This window comes from Protopterus annectens, chromosome 3.part0 (genome assembly GCF_019279795.1).
Source record: "Protopterus annectens isolate FY-2018-M chromosome 3.part0, PAN1.0, whole genome shotgun sequence".
NCBI lineage: Eukaryota > Metazoa > Chordata > Ceratodontiformes > Protopteridae > Protopterus > Protopterus annectens.
In genome coordinates this window covers 1,982,664,684-1,982,684,875 of record NC_056731.1, presented here as the reverse complement: position 1 = coordinate 1,982,684,875, position 20,192 = coordinate 1,982,664,684, and positions in this window count along the sequence as shown.

Below are 20,192 nucleotides of genomic sequence, written 5' to 3'. Positions count from 1 at the left end.
TATAACAGCTAACAAACACTGGTTTGTGTAACTGCGTAATACATTACAACATTAACAATGAGAATTCACAATGTAGCAGTATAAATGTAAGACAACTATTATGAGTGCCATCTCTACTGCTGTCGAGGGCAATCAGGTAATAATCACAAATTTAACATATTTTTCTTTGTGCTATGACATGTAAAAATGCCAGACCTTGCTACAAAGTTATAATACACTCATATGCAATACCTGTGCAAAAACAATTAAATACAACCTACAAAATATAGGTCAGGTAGCATTCTATAGAATACGTTTTGTAATGCAGACATAACTGATATACCTGGGCTATGCCAGAAGTAAAGGAATAAAAAAAAACATTAATATGAATAAATGGTTTGGACTGGGCTTTGTAGTTCACCAATTAATATTACAATAAAATCATTATGTAAAATTAGCAATATACCTTAACAATAAAGCAGTGTAGAAAGTAGATCATTTTTCAAAAGTTGTGTTTACTTAGAAGTATCGAGCTCTCTGAATCCAAACATACTATGATACATGTGCATTAGCTACACTGTTACCTTTATATAGTCCAGAGTCAGCACTGTGAGCATGTAAATGAGCTAAATCATAAGCATTCTGGAATACCAAATCTGCACTAAGTTACATGGTGCAAGGAGCAACACGATTACATGCACATGCCCTAGCACTGCATGGACATGCATTGAGAAATGTTGTCTGTTAATGGTTTGAGGATGTGTATGATTTGTCTGACTGAAGGAATAATCAGAGTTTCATAGTCTCCCCTCTTTTATGTACACTTACAGAGGATATGTCAGGGAGAACAGACTTATCAAAACATCTGAAAGTACATTGACTGAGTTAGGTCAGCAACATCCCTAACATTCAAATGTTGGCTTTAATGACCACAGGGAAATGTTCTTCATACCCAAGGGAATACATGAAGCATTGATACAGATAATATATGGAATAAAACTGAGATACAATTGTTGGTAAGAAGGCATAGACAAGAGAGTGAGGCACCATAAAGAAAGACAGGAAAGCATATGCATTGTTTGCAGTCTTGCTTATTATTGTGTGAGTATACGGGTATCCTGATCATCCAGCCATTTACTGTCAAATGAGAAAGGATAACTTTCATAACTTGTTTCTGTTGCACTTTCATTTTGACTTGGTGGTGCAGCGGTAGCATCGTTGCCTCACAGCAAGAGGTTCTCCTGTTCGATTTTCAGCTGGAGTGCCTTCTGTGTGGAGTCTGCATGTCCTCCCCGCAATCAAGTGGCATTCGAAAGACATGCGTGAATGGGCGTGCCTTTGCTGAAGGTTGGGTGTTGGGCTGGCAACTCGGCACCATAAAAATATACTGCCAATCATTAGTGGACCGGAGTTTTGCTGTGGTGACCCCTAACCGGGAAAAGCCGAAAAGACAAACAATGTCACATTCTGAGTACATCTAAACACTTTTCTCCTTGCCAATATATGTCTTTGTCTGTGGCAAACATGAGAAGTAATCTACAATGATTTTTCTTAATATACTGGTTTGATGGTTCAAATCTATACAGGTTCCTGTTGCAAGATAACAAAGTTGATTAAACATCAGAAAGATACATTTAAAATATTTGTTTCCAAAATGTTTCCCCTTTATCATGTGCATAATTTAGTATTGCACTCTGTTGATCAGCAACAGTCAGTAGCAGTGAATGGCAATTCACTGTCCATGGTAAAAACTAACACATTTTATTTGGACTGCCATCAATAGTGCAATTAAGACTTTCATTGTCACACTTTCCTCAGCAGTCTGGACAGTACTGAGAATTGAAATTCAAGCTGTCACACACATACCTCTGTGGCATAGTATGTAAATTTATTGAGTTTAGAGAAACAGTAGAAGTGACCAAGGATTTGAAACCAGTTCCCAGATTATTTTACTAAGGGAGGTCATAATAAATCTTGACACTTATTTTGGTATATTAATATTTCGATGTGGGAAAGTCAAGTAAGATCAGTACTGACTACCTGTGACAGACAGATAAGTTATTTATATTGTTATCAATATTAATTGTGTGTGCTGTGTGAAAATGAAAGCATTTCTTTTGTTGCCTGTGCTCTTCTCCATTCCCATGGCTTTAATGATAGTACTGATGTGGTAATGAGATGTGAGAAGGCTGAATGCATAAGTGTAATGAAGCGGTAGCTAAATACACAGTGATGCATTTCATGTCCCTTCAAATTGTTATCCCCAAAGTTTTTGTGAATGCTTCTGATAAGTATTGTCTTCTGCATTTGTATGCCATTTGGCAGTGTGAAATGTGATTTCATACCTTATGGATAAATGTGACAATTTTGGTGTAGGCTTCCTTATGTAGTGCAAACCAGCCTGGTGGCATTGTGTGGCTATCTCAGTGAAGAAAATACACCTCTCAGGTAATGAACTCTGTGGCACAAGGTGTAAATTCAGTGAGCTTAGAGAAAAAGGAGAGCTCATACATGGTATGAATGCACTTAACTGATAATTGTACAGAGGGTGGTCTAAATACATATTTAATCACATTTTATAATACCGCTGTGTTGTTGTTTAAAAAGCACTCATGTCCCTATTGCTTACTGTCCACTTTTATATTATTGTCATTAACTACAAGACTGATAATGTTTCTACAGAGTAAATTTCTGACGTTGCAGTAAGATGTGAGAAGGCTGAATTTGTCACTTGAATGCATGTCATGCCCTGGTCATTGCTACATGTGCCAAATGATTGCGTGCAATTTATTGTCAACTTTTTTTCTCTATCATATATTTTTCTAATGTCTTTTTCCATTTTCTCTCTCCTCAGCAGTGTGCAACATGCTTCACTGCCTAAGGAAAAAAGTGAAAATTTTAGTTTAGGTTGCCTTATGTAGCCTAAATATGCCTGCCATCAATATGCGGCCCTCACCACTATGGATAGCAATTACTATAGAGAATGCACCTGAAAGATGTCCATATCTGTGCACAAGGTGTAAATGCATCAAGAGAAATAAGGTACATGATGTATTTTTCAAACCCTGTTTAAAGATCACGTTACAGTTATTCACAATAGTCATTTTATTCATTGTAATCTGCATTTTTCTCTACTCTTGGCAGCACACAAATACAGTTGACTACCTAAGGAAAAAAGTAAAAATTTTAGTTTAGAATGCCTTATGTTGTGCAAACACATCTAGAAATGGTGTACTTTCCAAAGCAATCTGAATAGTATTGAGTGGAGAAATTCTGTCCCATACCTATCTGTGAGGCACAAGGTGTAAGTGCTGTGAACATATATAAAGAACACAGCTGACTAAGGGTTTGAATCCAGATAAAATATACTTTTAAAGGATGCAAGAATCCCATTTCTCACAGATAAGGGTTATAAAACTAATAAGAAATGATAATGCCGAACATGTTTATTGCATGCAATATATCAGTAAATGATTCTATAAGTAAACTCATCTCTTAAGAATATATCCTAATGCTGTACATACAACCTCAAGCTAATGTGTGTCCTATTTCTTAAACATGGCAATGATAATATTTAATTTAAAATTCACTTTCATATGTATGGAGGGTACAATACATTTTTTATAATTATCATGACTCATCACATATCCTATGTATTTAGGACAGCTATGTCTTATGAAGTAAGAATGTAGCATATCCCAACCTATATTACTCAACTCATTCAAAAGCTTCAGTCTGAACGATATTTATAAAAAGAAATACTGACTTGTACATATGAATGCATTCCAAGGACTAATTAAAATCACACACATACAGGCCTTTCTGAAGAGTAGCTACATTTATTATGAAATGAGTACATCTAATTGTCATGTTTAAAAGGTAGTTTTTTATTTTAATTTCAGTCTGTTATTGTGAGTAGAAAAAATAATCAATTATTTAAACACTTTCTGAGTTCTTGCTTCTGTTTTTTTCCATCACTTGGAGTGGCTTGCCACTTTTGAATTTGTCCAGAATTCCACAGAGGGTAATATGTTTTGAGTTTTGGACACCTTTTTTTCCACCCACTACCTCCACGGATACCAACAGCACAACATTAATATTTTAGCATTTATGTAAGTCCCAACATAACAGTATGTTGCAATTCATCATCTTTCTCCTTCCAAACTGCAAGGATTAAAGGCTATGCCATTAAGCATTCCATTATTGAACAAGAACCTGTAATAATGGGTTGAGTATTACTCATGGCAAATCTCAATGCCATGTTTTGCACCTTTACTGCTATGTGATATAAGTGGTGCCAATATGTCTGCCGAATTCCATCTGCTTTCAATTGCACAAAAGCAGTTAGCAATGCCCTGCATCTTTGCTGAGCAACCAGTTACACTCAGTATTTGAAATGAGTGCCAATTCAGACATATTTGTTAGCTCAACTGTTGTAGACTTGGCCAGCAATGGAGAGAATGTTGCTAAATTTAGAACACAAATGTGGAATATTGATAGGACCAGTATTTTTGTGGCACTCCTTGTGAAACACTACAGCCAATAGGATGCTGCAGTGGAATTATACCATGTCTCAGTATATTAAGTATAAGGCTAAAGCTTGGAATAGCGTAGCCAAGTCAGTCTCTAGTGCAAATGGCCTTCCATGCACTGAGGAACAATGTAGTCACCTAAAGAAGCACAAACAAGATCTAAACCAATGGGTGGGTGAATTTAGGATTGTGAACATCCCTCAGCTGTGTAAGTATATTGACCCATACATAACCTGTCATGGCATTAATGATCTAGTGAGCTAATGCATTAACTGATTATGCTTTAATATATAATTATTTTATTTTTTATACTATGCAACTGCAAAGAAAATGGCTGCAAACCATGAGGCACGCCAGAAGGGATTAACTTGCCTCAGAGAGACATAAGATAGGTCCAAATTCAATCCAGGAAAGTATTTTAGCCCATCAATCAGTATTATTTGTGTACAACTCCACCATTTCACATCCCAAATTCTTTCACTGTAGGTGCCTTTAATAATTGAAGGCTACAGAACATGCACATATCTTAGGTTTGCTTATTGCCAAGCCATTTTGTTTACATTCTGTGCTTGTGCATACAAGCACCTTTCTGTGGCCATGAACACTATTGCTGACCCCAAAAGGGTACTTACAAATGTGTAGGCATGGTGAGCAGTGTGCATATCGGATTAGTGCTGCTGCTGATTGCACTAACATGCTTACATCGTGTAGGCTTAGTGGGAGCCTACATGATTATTAAGGAATCCCTGCACTTTTGTAACTCACTTTGTAATATTGGGGATGTCAGGAATTATCTGGTATTTTAATCTGGAATGGAATACTATTGCATTAATTTATATGGCACTATAACACACTGATCAAAACCAAGTTTTGACAGTTCATAAGAGCAGGTTACAGCTCCTGTTTAAAAGTTCTGATTAGATCAGTACACAGAGACTCAATAAGGAGACTTTTACCTGATACAGTAAAGATGTCAGTGAGCATCCATAAGGATGTTATTGTGCATTGATCTTTGACAACTCAACTTTTGCACTCCCTCAGTAGCATGTATTTGTCTACCAACTCATGTATCTTTTGATATATTTCCAGGAACTTTAGAAATAGGGGTCAGAGATCAGAAAATGGATTGAATCATAAATAATGGTATTACCAAATCAGTTTTTCATTTAAGGGTTTCATTGTTAGGAAAAATGAACATAGCTGCTTTGCTTTTATAGACAAATCAGACTTATAAAGACTTATAAAGAGTGATTCTAGGTTATCAAACTCCAGGTTGCAATGATCTGTAAGCTTCTTCACTGATTTTGGTCATTCCACATATTCTGCTTATCTTTCCCTAAAATCATGTGTTCTTGTCTGATAATGAATCTTTAGTTGCATTTCAAAGCCCTACAAATGTTATCATGGACAGCATATGTGCATGTTGTATCAAATGGATATGTACAGACTCCATAAGTAGATGATCCAGTTATTTAATTGTCTCCATCTCAAAAATGTAAATTTTATGTTATCAGCACACGTGATGAGAAACATTTACTAAAACTATTGAAAATAAAAACTAAAAAAAAAAACAGCAACAACAAAAACACTTTAAAATTATTTGATTGCATGTGGTCCCCCCTCCACACACACATGCATACACATATGGGATTCCACAGTCCACATCACTGCTGCGTATATGTACTCCAAGATTACTGTCTAAAGTTAAAAAGAAATCTATAAGACACAACAATGGTCATGATTCTCTATACCTCATGGAAGGTATTTACAGACAGTACAGCATGCTGAAGGAAAGACTTCAGTGCACTAGCAGCGGATGCAGTTTCAGAAAACACACTGAAAGCACTCTGAGTACTTAGCTAGTCAGTGTTGGACAATTATGGACTCTGCACACACCCGTCGGATTCCAAAACACATTGGGTGTACCCAATGCACCTTAAATGTGACAAACTGCAATTCCAACTTCCAAAATCCTCTGTCTATGCTATAAGGTCCATTATGAATGGAAGGTTCTACAGATTCCGGTGTATTCTGCAACCATACTGAAAAAATGAAAAGAAGAATGCAACCGGCAGTTAATGAACTGTAAGAGGCTGCACTAATTCAAGCCAAAAATAAGGCTGTGGCTGTGTGCCCTAGAAGGCAGCCAAGCAAGTGCAGCTCATGCTATTGGACTGCAGGACTGCAGCCCCCCTCCAGCTGTAAAAGAAAAAATAAAAAAAAATAAACAAACAATAGCAAGTCCTGGAACTCCATGCATGCATGCAGGAATCCAGACTGGTTAAACAGCAGTCCAGATTAGGAAGAAGGCATCAGACTACAGAGATGTCCAGAAGTCTATGTGGATCAGACTGCAATGTCTGCAAGCTGGATAGCTGCTTGCTGTCACAGAAAGGACTTTATTTGCTGCACAAAGGAATTTTGAAGCTGCCAAACATGGGAAGGACTTTACAGCTGCTGGAGGAAGGGATTTTGAAGCTGACAATCTGCAGGTAGTGTGTGTTTATGGGTGTGTAATGCCCCAGTTAAATATACCTGGTGGCGAGAGAGAAACTCAGGAAATATACCTGGTGGCTAGAGAATAACTTAGGCTCAAACCCTGTACCGTGGGTGCAGGTAGCAAGAATCCAGATTCCCTACCCACCACCACCACTTGTGAAAAGATTTCAGATTTTTGCCTCATATTTTTGTTCTGTTTCTCATAAAATCTGTGTTTTTTCTGGATTTTGAAACCACTAAATAATGAGAGGTGTTTGAATTTCAGACTTCACATTCTTCAGAAAGTACATGGCAACAGAAAACATTTTATTCTAGCAATTTTCTCAGTTTATAAGATCAGTATTTGAAATGTGTCCCTATTTTTGGGGCTGCATTCCCCCATTATTAGCTTTGTCCAGGTTTCTTGTGCTAAGAGGTTGAGAGCTATGGTGCAAACTGAATTCACTGAATATGTTTGGGGGCTGTACTCCCCCATTATTGGCTTTGGCCAGGTGTTTTGTGCTAAGAGGTTGAGAGCTATGGTGAGAACTGAATTCACTAAGTGATAGCCATTTAAGTTTCAGTCTTCATTCAGGGAACAGCTGATCTGCATAGTGGTATGTTTCTCTGACTGTAGTGTATAGAGTCCTGGGTTCAAGACTTGGCAGTAAAATGTATGGTGGTAACATAGCATTTTATTCTAGCAACTTTCCAAGATTATACAAGCAATGTTTAACATGTGTACCTGTTTATTGTTCTTTTGTCCCCCTCCCAATAAATTTTGGCTTTTTCCAGATTTCTTGTGCTGCAAAGCTGAGAGACACAGCTGAGTGCTGAATGGATTTTACATGGAGCTGAGAGCTTCAGGGTAAAAGAAGTTTAGTGCTCCTTATGCTGAGTCTGCTTGCATTGTTAATAGCACAACAGGTAGTGTATTTGCCTTTTGATGCAAAAGGTTGTGAGTCTTACTCTCACAGTATGTAAATGCATTGCTGATACTGTACTGTGTTCTACTTTTAAAGGGATTGGATGCTGCAGTCCTGAGAATGGCCTCTTTCATGGAGATACCAAGTAACTATGAACCTGTTATCATTTTGCCATCCATTCCCTATTGCAATATTACTAGCTTATCATTTTTTTTTTAATGCAACATAGGCAATTTATTCCTCAAGGGCAAGAGGCACTTTATTTGTAGATTAAACAATGAAATATAAAGTTGTTTGCTAACAGCAATCTCTTCATTGGTTAAAGATCTCTTTAATGTGGAATTATTTAGATGACTTTTACTTCTTCTAAGATTGGGCATATTTACTGATGCTGGTGGATTGTAGAAGTCTGAGTAGACTTTTATGATGGAAATGTTCTGAATTGGATAGTTTTGTCATTCTTGGTACATGCATTTTGTTTCATTGTTTACTGGAAAAATGTTCAAAACATTAAAATTAAAATGCACTCTAATAATTGTGCTGAATTATACAAGGAATATAATTTAATACACTCAGGAAGGTATATCAAATAACACATGTATGTTTCGTGTGCAAGGGGCCTATGATTTGAAAACAGCCTAAAGTTAATCTTTTACTAGAATTTTTTTCATTGTTTACTGGAAAAAATGTTCAAAACAATACATTTAAAATGCCCTTTAACAACTGTACTGTATTATACAAGAAATATAATTTAATACACCCAGGAAGGTGTATCAAAGAACACATGTATGTTTCGTGAAAAACGTTCTAAAGCTAATCTTTTATCTGCCACTGGCCAGATGTATTTTCTTTGAATGTGGGATACAATGCTGTTTCAATGAATGTGAAATTCAATGGCAGAGAATTTTTAATGCTAAGTCTATTTTCATTGGAAGACTGAATTGCTTTGTTTAGCAGTTGTCTATTAGTGCTTGTGCTGTAAAATGTAAAATAACATTTTTAAATGAAATCCAAATCATCGTAGAAGTAAAGCAATACACACATTACAGTGTTTATGGTAAATGGAGTGAAATGGCCAAGTAATGGGACATTGGAATGGCTGAAGGGGGAGGCCCCATTAGACCATGATTTTGTGAGGGGGGGGAGGGTGGCAAACACAAAAACAGCCCCTGATGAGCTATACCTCTCAACTATCCAAATTTTCACAGAATGAATACATTTTTGCTTCTTATTTTTGGTTTGTTCATCATAAAATTTGTGTTTTTTTCTGGCACATCATTTAGGAATGAAGTCACTAAATAATGACAGACATTGAGTTTCAGTCTTCATACCCTTCAGAAAAATGAATACTAAAGCAAGACCTGTTATTCTATCAAATGTCTAAGTTTATACAAGAGCAATTTTTAGTACTGTTGTATGTTCCCCCAATATAATTGGCCTTGTCCAGATTTCCTGCATTAAGAGGTTGAGAGGTACATGCAAATAAATCACTTTATAGAATTAGGTATATCCAAACCTCTCAACTGTCCCTGATTTGGGCTCAAAATGTTGCTTTCCCCCAATAATCCCTCTGCAAAATGGCAATTTTGGAAGAAAACATTGAGGGTTTGCAATTAATATATAATTGTAATAATCAGAGTTATAGATTACTTTTATTTCAGAAATGCATGCAAATTCTCTTATTTTGTCAGCTGCTCAAGTTAACAGTACTAATATTAAAAAAATACCCCTTCTTTGACAGGTTAACAGCTGTATTGTGTGGCTATTTTATATTTTTGCATCACATTTTTAGTCTGTTTTTCACAAAATTGTGGTTTTCTGGCAAATTAGTGGCAAATCATTAAAGACTGAAGTTAGAAAATAATGACAGACATTTGTATTTCATATTTCATACCCTTCATAAAATTCATACTAATGCAAGACCTACTATTCTATTATCTTTCTAAGTTAATAAGAGCAATATTTAAAAATTGTCCTTATTTTTGGGCCTTTGTCCCACTTCTATTTATGGCTTTGTCCAGATTTCTTGCACTGAGGTTGAGAGGTATGGCAAATGTGTTAGCGCCATCACCATCAGCTAGAGACATTTAAAATTGTGACATACTTGTTGCACCCCACTCTCCCATGTAGTGACTGGATGTGTCCAAGCAATGCAAGGAGCAGTTATGCAGTTTAAGTGTGCAGAGTATCCCCCCATCCAAGGTAGACACAAGTACTATACTTGCTTTTCATCTGTCCTTCATTTTGCAGAGTGTTCTGGATTTCTGTCATATTTTTATACTGTTGATTTATGCTTCTTATTTGGAAAATGCATGTTGTTGCAGTGCCTGTTGTTCTGTGTTTAAGTAGCAATGCTTTATTGACCATCAGGTAAGCTTGCCTGAGATTGTAAGATGCAAGTAATCTTAATAAGCACACTATTAAAGAATTACCAACAATGAAAGCATGTTTGTTGTTTCCATGCAGAGAAATTTACACAACTAGATAATGTATAAGCCTTAGGTATTGAAATGCATATGACACTATTTGTAATATAGGACAAGATTACAGTATTTTCAGAAGGTCATTACATTTGTTGGAGACTTCCAGTCATCTTTGCTGGCTTTATCCATAAACTAAACAGAATGCCAATCTATCATGTGTAGTCCATAACCTGTGCAGTAATCCTTTAAGCAATTAATCTTGAGTTTGTTTATTGTTTACTGTTCATTTTTTACTTTGATCATGTTTTCACCATGAAACAAGTAGAGAGTTGTCAGGCATCAGGTCTTTTTTTGGATAAGAAACATTTTTACAAGTGGGGTATCACAGAGACTGCTACCTTCAGCATGTTACTTGGTACTTTTATAAAGTTGAATATAAATTATAATTAGAACTGCAGTGCAAGGAGAAGTGGTTTGAGTTGAGTACTGCTTGTTTTGTTATACTTGATTTTGGATGGCATTCCAGTAATGTATTTAAAAAGTAATTTATTTTTTCATGCCTCACAACCTTTTTGTTTCCATCTAGATATTAAGTAAGCTGTCATGTAGCCAATGCATTGAAATATTTTTTTTTCTACACTTAATTTTGTCTTGATTGGACTCTCATAATGATGGTTTGGCAATGAGGGCAGGGTATTTAATTAAAGTCCCAGTTTTTGTGGTTCTGAGCATAGCTCTGCTCCTTCTAGTTGGCCTCACCCCTTCCTGTTGGCTCCACCCATTCAGCTGTCTCCTGTAGCCCCCATTTGATTTGAAGTCATCAGCCACCACTGCAGCCAACAAGAGTCAGAGGGACTACTATTGGGATGAAACTAAACTAGTTGTCAGACCAGCAAATCATTGACAAATACTGGCTAGACAGACAACTGATGCAGACTGTCTGCAACATGTACAGCCCAAAAATACTTTGGTGTACCTTATGAGGAAACCCTATCCCCCTTGAAACCAAAGTGTGTCTCATCTTGGGTGTATTTGCATTTGGGACATTCTAGAGGAACAGGGGAATGCTGCTGGATTGTCACAGACAGCTGCCAGCCATATCTTGGCAAAATTCCTGACAGCAATATGCAGCAATGTGAATGAGTACATCCAATTTCCATCCATCCCCATGGAGTGGAGAACTGTAATGCACCAGTTTTAAAGCATTGCAAACTTTTCCATGTACTCAGTGTAATAGATTGCACACATATACTGATTAAGACATGTGTACATCCTGAAGCAGAATGATATATCAGCAGAAAGGGGTTGCCATCCCTGACCTGCCAGGTTGTGGGTGCAGTAGCTGGCAGCATAAAAGCATCATGACAATACACCCTAAACTGTACCTGATGCTGCCATTTGGAGGGAAAGTGGACTGAGGGCAGCATTCCAGCAAGGTGATATACCTGAGGGAATACTACAAGGTAAGTACAGGAACACAGCTAAGATATAAGGTAAGGATACCCCCAACAAGACCCATACTGACCAAATGTGTGTTTCCTCCCAAACAACAGGTGACTGTGATTATCCACTTGAGCTGTGGCTAATGACCACCATGAACCATCCAGCCCTGCAGAGGAGGCATACAATAGAGCACATGCAACAACCAGGAACACCATAGAGAATGTGTTCAATGTACTGAAAGCTAGGTTCAGATGTCTTGACACATCTGGGGGTGCACTGCAATATAAACCTGAGAAGGCAGCACAGATGATAACAGAGTGCGTCATGCTACTCAACATGCTAATCAGAGCACATAGGTTCATAGGTTCATAGGTTGGTACTGGGCTATCTGCCCAAAGGCATATATTAGCCCAGCCATGTTGTGCGGTATTCACCGCCCCTTTAGTAGTTTCCTAGACCCTTGTACTAGCAGCTAGTACCCTTGGCCCCTATCTAGTAGTGCTGTTGGTGTGATCCCCGGTGTGAACTTTCTGTTACCCATCCACTCATCAAGGTTCCTCTTGAAGAGTGATAGTGAGGGGCTCTGTCTTATGTAGATTGGGACCCTGTTCCATAGTAAGGGAAGTCTCTGCAAAGGGAATCTATCCCTCCAGCATGTTCTATTCATTGTTGTGTTGAGGTTTATATCCCTAGAGCATGTAGCTCGAGTAGATTTGGTTTTGCTAAGATGGAGCATGTTCAACAATTCTGGGTTGGACATGGCTCTGTACATTAGACAGAGATCGCCTCTGAGAAAGTGGTATGCAACAGAGACCAGTCTTAGCTTTTTCAATCGTGCTGCATAGGGCAACTGTTTGAGGCCAGTAATCCTCTTGGTTAGGTACCTTTGTGGTCTCTCCAGCTGCTGGAGATGTCTAGCCAGGTTCATTCCAATTGGTGCATTGTACTCAATAATGAGTCTGATGAGGGAAGAGTAGAGGGGCACCATTACATCCTTAGATCTTGATGCGAACCCTTTCGTGATCAGATGGGTCACATAGAAGGATTTTCTAACCACTTTGGCAACATGGTTATCAAAATAAAGCTGACTATCTACGTGGGTCCCTAGATCCCTTATTTCTTCTTCAGATTTCAGGAGATTACCTCCTATGTTGTAGTTTGCGGGTACTCTGTTTTTTCCAAAGGGGATTACTACGCATTTTTTTGCATTTAGCTTGAGACCATGGCTTTGACACCATGCATCAGTCTCATTTAGGCCCTTCTGGAGGACCTCCATGTCAGCCGGAGACTCTATTATAGCACCCAGATTGCAGTCATCTGCAAACTTAGTCAGCCACAGCCCTTCCTTGCTTGCCTGTACTTCTGAGAAGTATATGCCAAAGAGGAGGGGCCCCAGGACAGAGCCCTGAGGCACACCACTCGTTACTGGTCTGGATTTAGACATAGATCCTGCTAGTCTTACTTTATGGGATCTGTCTGAGAGCCAGTTTGCGATCCATCTTGTGACGTAAGGGTTTATGCCCAGGCTGGTGAGCTTATCAATAATACCTGAATGGGGAATGGTGTCAAATGCTTTAGCAAGGTCAAGGTAAGCCGTGTGTACCTCCTTTCCCTTATCTATAGCCTGAGTAACTGTCTCAAAGAAATCCACCAGGTTCAGGAGGTATGATCTGCCCTTGACGAAGTCGAACTGTTTGGGGTCCAACGACTGGAGGTTCCCAATCTCTCCATTTATGAGTTCCATAATGATTTGCTCCATAGCCTTAGAGATCAGACTGGTCAGGCTTATTGGTTGGTAGTTCCCAGGGTCAGTTGTGGCCCCACCCTTGTGTAGCAGGACCACCACTGCCGTGCGCCATTCTATAGGCACATATTCTGTGGAGAGGCTGAGACTGAACAGGGTATTAAGATGCGGGGTTAATTCCTTTTGGAGCTCGTGTATGACACAGCCTGGGACACCATCTGATCCCATGGAGGCAGTGTTTTTAGCTTTAGATAGAGCCTTGTTAACCAAAGTATCAGTAATAATTGGACTTGCACAATCCCCTATTACTATAGGCCCTATAGGTGGTGGGGGGGGGATTTGCACTGAACCTGTCAGCCAAGATGTTGGCAATGTCAGAAGGGTCAGTGTATTTTGTTCCATTTTGTACTAGCTCAGGACAGACCTGAGCATTGCCATTTATTTATTTATTTATTTATTTATTTAATTTATTTAACATTTGTTGACCGGGAATGTCCGCTCTCCTCAGAGCCTTTTTTTTGGAGGGTGGAGGAGAAAGAAGCTCAGATGATGCATCTTTGGAATGTGGGAAGGTTTATATTTCTGGTTTTAGGTTTTTGACATAGCCATAGAAGGCCTTATGGTTATCTTTGGCATCCTTGGCAGCTTTCTTTTCAAAATTAGCTTTAGTTGACTTGATGAGGGCCCTCAATTTCTTACTAATGCTGATCAGGGATGATTTTTCTACTTGAGATTTGGCCTTTTTTTGTATAAGTCTCCTCCTTTTATTGTAAAGTTTGCTTATGGCTGAGGTCCACCAGACTGGTTTCTTCTTGCTTGAGGAAGGAGTCTTGGTTTTATTTGGGCTAGCATGGTCCATGCAATCCTGAAGATGCATATAGAGTGCCTTAGTGTAGGATTCCGCATCCTGGATATCATTATCCTTCTGCAAGAGAATAGTGAAGCTTTCCTTTTCGGATGCAAGTAGTTTGAAGTTTGCTTTGGAAAGGTTTTTGACTATGGTTTCTTTGATTGGGGGAGGTGGAGGTGTGAGGATGTCCAGGGTTATCAGTCTGTGGTCGGATCTGACCAAGGAGGGGGTGATAACAGGTGTGGTACAATGGGTGCCCATATTTGTGATGATTAAATCCAATATGTTGTCCCCTCTAGTGGGGGAACATACTAGTTGTTCAAGGGCATTTGAATTTATAAATTCTATGAATCGCTGAGCATAGGAGTTGGAACATTGGTAGTTCGCCCAGTCTATACCAGGGTAGTTGAAATCACCCAAGATTATGGTGTTAGGTAGGACCTTTATATTTTCCAATGTCTCAAGGAATGCAGAGTGAGCATCTTGGGACATGGTGGGCGATCTATAATCAGCTACGACTTGAAATGTGGTTTTGCCTGCTGATAGTTGCGCATGGATGATCTCTGGGGCATCATGCTGCACTACTAACCTGGAGATATGGGTATCCTTGATGAATATGGATACACCTCCACCCTTTGTACTGCGATCCGGTAACTGAGGCCAGAAGGTATGATGTGAATTGTAACCTGGCAGTGCTGGGGTGCTCTCTTGAGCCTTGAACTAGGTTTCCGTCACTGCACAAACATCGATTTTCTCCATGCTGAGGAGTGCCTCGAGTGTCTGCATTTTGAAGTTGAGACTTCTGGTGTTGAGTAGCATTACCCTTAGTTTTTGGTTACCTGTGCTGGTTATGGTGGTTGGTTTGTCCTTTGAGCCTTGCCTAAAAAAGGCACTATGAGGACTGCAAGAGCCTTGGCCAGTATTCGAAAACCTAGGGGTTGACAGGTGCAACCCATCTCTGGCAAAACAGCGAGGATTGTCTATCATGTCATCCCAGGCAGACAGACACTGGATCCCCTTAGAATGACACCAGAAGCTTAGCCAATTGTTGAAACTGATAATTTTGTCTTTGTATTGTGGTATCATTCTAGGTGAAGGTAGTATGCTACTCAAAGTCAGGGTCATACCAGCTTGGGATACATGACCAGAGAGCCCCTAAATGTCTCTTTTCATGTAGTCCAGGGAGGTACGTCTTAGATCATTCACACCAACATGTACAATGACAGCATCATACTTGTACTTGTTCTGGAGTGACCTAAGTGCCTGTGTTATGTGGCGGATCCAAGCACCCAAGAGGCAGCTGACAGTAACCTTCTACTTGTTCAGACTGGTGAGTGGAACATCCATGTGCCTTACTATAGAGTCTCCTATTACTAGCGTCTTAGGTATGGTATTTTGCCTTAAGGGCTGTTGTGAGGCACACTGCTGAGGTGAATTATGTGTTTTCTGGCTTGTGTTTGGGGGTGCAGGTTGCTTGCTTGTCTGCTTTGGAGGGCACTGTTTCTTTTTCAGATTGGTACCTAGTGCCTTCAAATATGTTTTTGTGTATTTATGCGTATGTTTTGCCGGTGCTTGTTTTGTAGATTCATGTGTGACAGGTGGTGTGATGCAAGTGTGTCCCTTATCCTCTTGACTGTCTGTTACAGTCATGGGTTGAAAGTACTTAGACTCCAGTCTGGCTGTGTATTTGCATCTCTCACACGTGTTTGTATCTAGAGGTAAGAGGAGAGGGTTGTCTGTATACATGAGGCAGTTGTGACACTGCCTCAGGATGCGCAATTCCACCAGATGAACTGGAAAGTACACCTGAAGCTGACCTCTGGACATGCTTTGAAGAATAAATTGAACTTAAGTCCTGTGGACAATCGAGGGTCTTATGCTATATTATAATAGTGCTGTCTAGGAAATTTGGAGAATAATAGTGCTGCCTAGGAGATTAGGACAAGTGCTGATTTCTGTTTTGCAAGTGCTGCAATAAGAGCAGCTGATCTGAAGCACTTGAGGCTTGCCTAGTTCTTAGGGAAAATTTACAGTGCAGACTTTGTGGGGCCGGGAATAGTATACCCTAGCTAACCGGCGCTGCCCGACGCTGCTCTGTCCGCAAGACCACGCAAAAAGAGTGTTGCAGGGTTTTTCCTCTAGATAAATGAGGAAAGTGAGTAAAAGAGCTGTTTTTCTCTAAGCAAGTGAGAAAAGTAAGTACAAAAACTGTTTTCCTCTAGGTAATGAGGAAGGTTGAGTGCTATAGTAATTAGTAGCTTATTTAGTGCTTACAAGTTCTGAACAAGTGCTGAGCATGAACAAGCAAATTTAAGTGCTAAAACTAAGAATCTGTATCTGCACTAGATGAGTTACAGGACAGAAACAAGTGCAAATACAGGCTTTCAAATCAGAAAGTTGAGAGAGATGGAAGAGATTGCCCAAACGGCCAATAACTACAAATTCTGGGCCAGAACCACTACTTATGTGGTAGACAGGTTACCTAGTGCTTACCATTCCCACTGATAAGCTAGAAGGCTTCCTCCAACACAGAAAGGCTTGGGGGACTCAGAAGCTTACATACAGTCCTGGATACAGCAAATCTGTATCTGGAACACTAGTTACAGGAAAGGTAGGAAACAGGCTTACAGTTTTTTTTTTTTTTACAGAAAAGTAGCAAAAACAGTAGTAAAAACAATTCACATGCAGTGCAAGCTAGCACACTTGAGTATGCAGCAATATTAGACCAAACACAGTTTAAAAATGTAATTAAATTAAAAAGGACTAAAAGCAAGTGCAGAAAGAGTTTATTAGGTAGAATGTGGTAAAGAGATGGGATGGGGGAATGTCCCAGATCAAATCTACAGTGGGGCGGGCAAGTGCAAAAGCCACCAAATTTAAACTACAAACCAAAAATAGGGAGGGTGGATGGGACAAAACAGTTTCAACAGAGATCTAAGCAAAAACTAACAGTACAAACTTTAAAACCAAAAAATATTCTCAGCTCTGTATATTTGCCGATCAGTCTTTCAGAACAGTGAGACAACAGTTTCAACACAGATCTAAGCAACAATTAAACTCTATAACCAAAAAAAATATATACTCAGCTCTGTATAATTGCAGATAATATGTAAGGCAGTCTCTCAGAACACTGGTTCCAGCAATTTGAATGCAGCTGTTACTATTTCCAACTGAAGACACAGCAGAAAATGGGGGTGGGGTGGGGAAAACAGTTTCAACAGAGATCTCAGCAAAAACTAACAGTACAAACTTTAACACCAAAAAAAATTCTTAGCTCTGTATATTTGCCGATCAGTCTTTCAGAACAGTGAGACAACAGTTTCAACACAGATCTAAGCAACAATTAAACTCTATAACCAAAAAAAATATATACTCATAAAATGGGGGGTGGGGTGGGAAAACAGTTTCAACAGAGATCTAAGCAAAAAAAACTTTACACAAAAAAAAACCAAAAAATATTCTCAGCTCTGTATATATGCTGATCTCAGTTTCAGAACAGACAGACAACAGTTTCACACACACAGATCTAAGCAACAATTAAACTCTAACCCCAAAAAAAATATATACTCAGCTCTGTATAATTGCAGATAATATGTAAGGCAGTCTCTCAGAACACAGGTTCCAGCAATTTGAATGCAGCTGTTACTATTTCCAACTGAAGACACAGCAGAAAATGGGGGTGGGGTGGGGAAAACAGATTCAACTGAGATCTAAGCAAAAACTAACAGTAGAAACTTTAAAACCAAAAAAATATTCTCAGCTCTGTATATTTGCTGATCAGTCTTTCAGAACAGTGAGACAACAGTTTCAACACAGATCTAAGCAACAATTAAACTCTATAACCAAAAATATATACTCAGCTCTGTATAATTGCAGATAATATGTAAGGCAGTCTCTCAGAACACAGGTTCCAGCAATTGGTGGTGTGTCAGCTGCAGGTGTGGTTGAACTATCCTAAGAAACTCAGATGTCTGAAGATGACATTCCACATGTATCAGAGGAGGAGCAGGAGGACATATGGGGCAGAAGTCACAGGTGTAAACAATGTAGGGTGCAACAACAAGTACAGGCCCAGGCAAAACAGCATCTGACTCACAACTTTGAGTCATGACAAGCCACATGTAGATGAGTACACTGATTAAACATTGATGCTTGGGTGTTGCCCCACCACAGCAACACAGATTGAATCTAATGGTGGTTACCCAGTAGATGTGCATGAAGGGCATCAGACATACCATAATAATCATAGCACATATCCTTATGAACTTATACAAATCCATGACACTAGGAATCATCAGCTCAGGGCACAACTGACACAGGTATGCATGCAGACTCAGATTGTTGTATCAGTGTATGGCACACATTAAGGGGCACAGAGCAGTGCAACACATTCCTATTTCTCCACTATAATAAGCTGAAAACAGGTAAACAATGCAAGACATAATGCACAATGTTTAATATCAGAAGCAAATATATCCCTGTACATTATGGATAAAGTAATGTAAAAAGTAATGTAATAAATGGAGTCATCTAAGGTAAGTATAACTGTTGAACTCACATAGCATCACGTGTCAATGAATGCAGACAGATGACATTGTCAGTTTTCTGCACAGCAATCATCATTGCCACTGTATGAGTATGACTGTACAGGACAGCATGGATCAAGAGCCTGTGTTACTCTACCATAGACTAGGCCACCCATGCTGATGATCTGCTCTGCCCCTACATGTATGGAAATGCTTTGCCCAGTTTGCTCCACAGAGGACACTAAGAGAGTGACATCAGCAACTGGAGGTGAAGACGCATTAATGCAACTTGACTGTCAAGTCATGACTGTTGGGCCTGTAGTAGATGGAACAGCAGTGAACATGTGTGCATATTGGTGTATAGACATTGATGCTTGATGACAAGGTTGGTTCTGCTGAGAGGTGACCTGCCTCTCCAATGTGGCAATCATCTAACCACAGTCAGAGCACACATGACCTTGCTTGTATTACTGCCTGCTGCAGTACTGTAGAGGCAAGGGATTCTACTGACAGTGATTCAGATAACATGTTTTCATTCTTAGCAGCCAGTAAAGCCATTGTATTACCATGTCTGTGGTCCTGTCATTCATGAAGCACAGCCAGCTGGTGTGCAACATGATTTGTGGCATGTGCAAGTGTACTAGTCATATCCATGATGTTGCTGGGAACATTCATTTGCCTGTAGGAGTAAGTGGACACCCTCTGACACCTGTCCATGCACATCAGCTGCAGACCCATGTCTAGTGTGTTGGCCAGTATCAGTTTTGTGGTGAACTGTCTTCATCAGTAGCAGCAGTCTCAACTTGGGTCTGCTGTTCACTGGCATCATCCTGTCCACCATCTGATGTCACATCATTGCCACTATGGATTGCCAAGTTTCCCTCCACATCTAAGGCTTCAGCCACATCCATATGACTGCCACCATCTTGGCCACACTGTATCACAATGTCACTGTCCTGTGTGTCAGGGTCCATGCAACCTTACTAAGACACGTCCAGTCCTACATCATTATCATTGAATGGGCTAATGGAGGATACAGGCAGATGATGTGCTAAAAGATAAGACAGATGACACAGATCAGGACAATGTGCTTACATCATATGCTGGATATCATTATAACCATATGACACATTTATGTCACTGCAATGTTATAAATAATACCGACAGAACAATAGGTCTTTTCCTGAGTACGGGTCAGGGAATCTACATAACAGGGAGTTGACAATTAGGTTACACAGCTAACATGCATGACATATGTGATGGATACAAAAATAACACCCACCTTACAAGT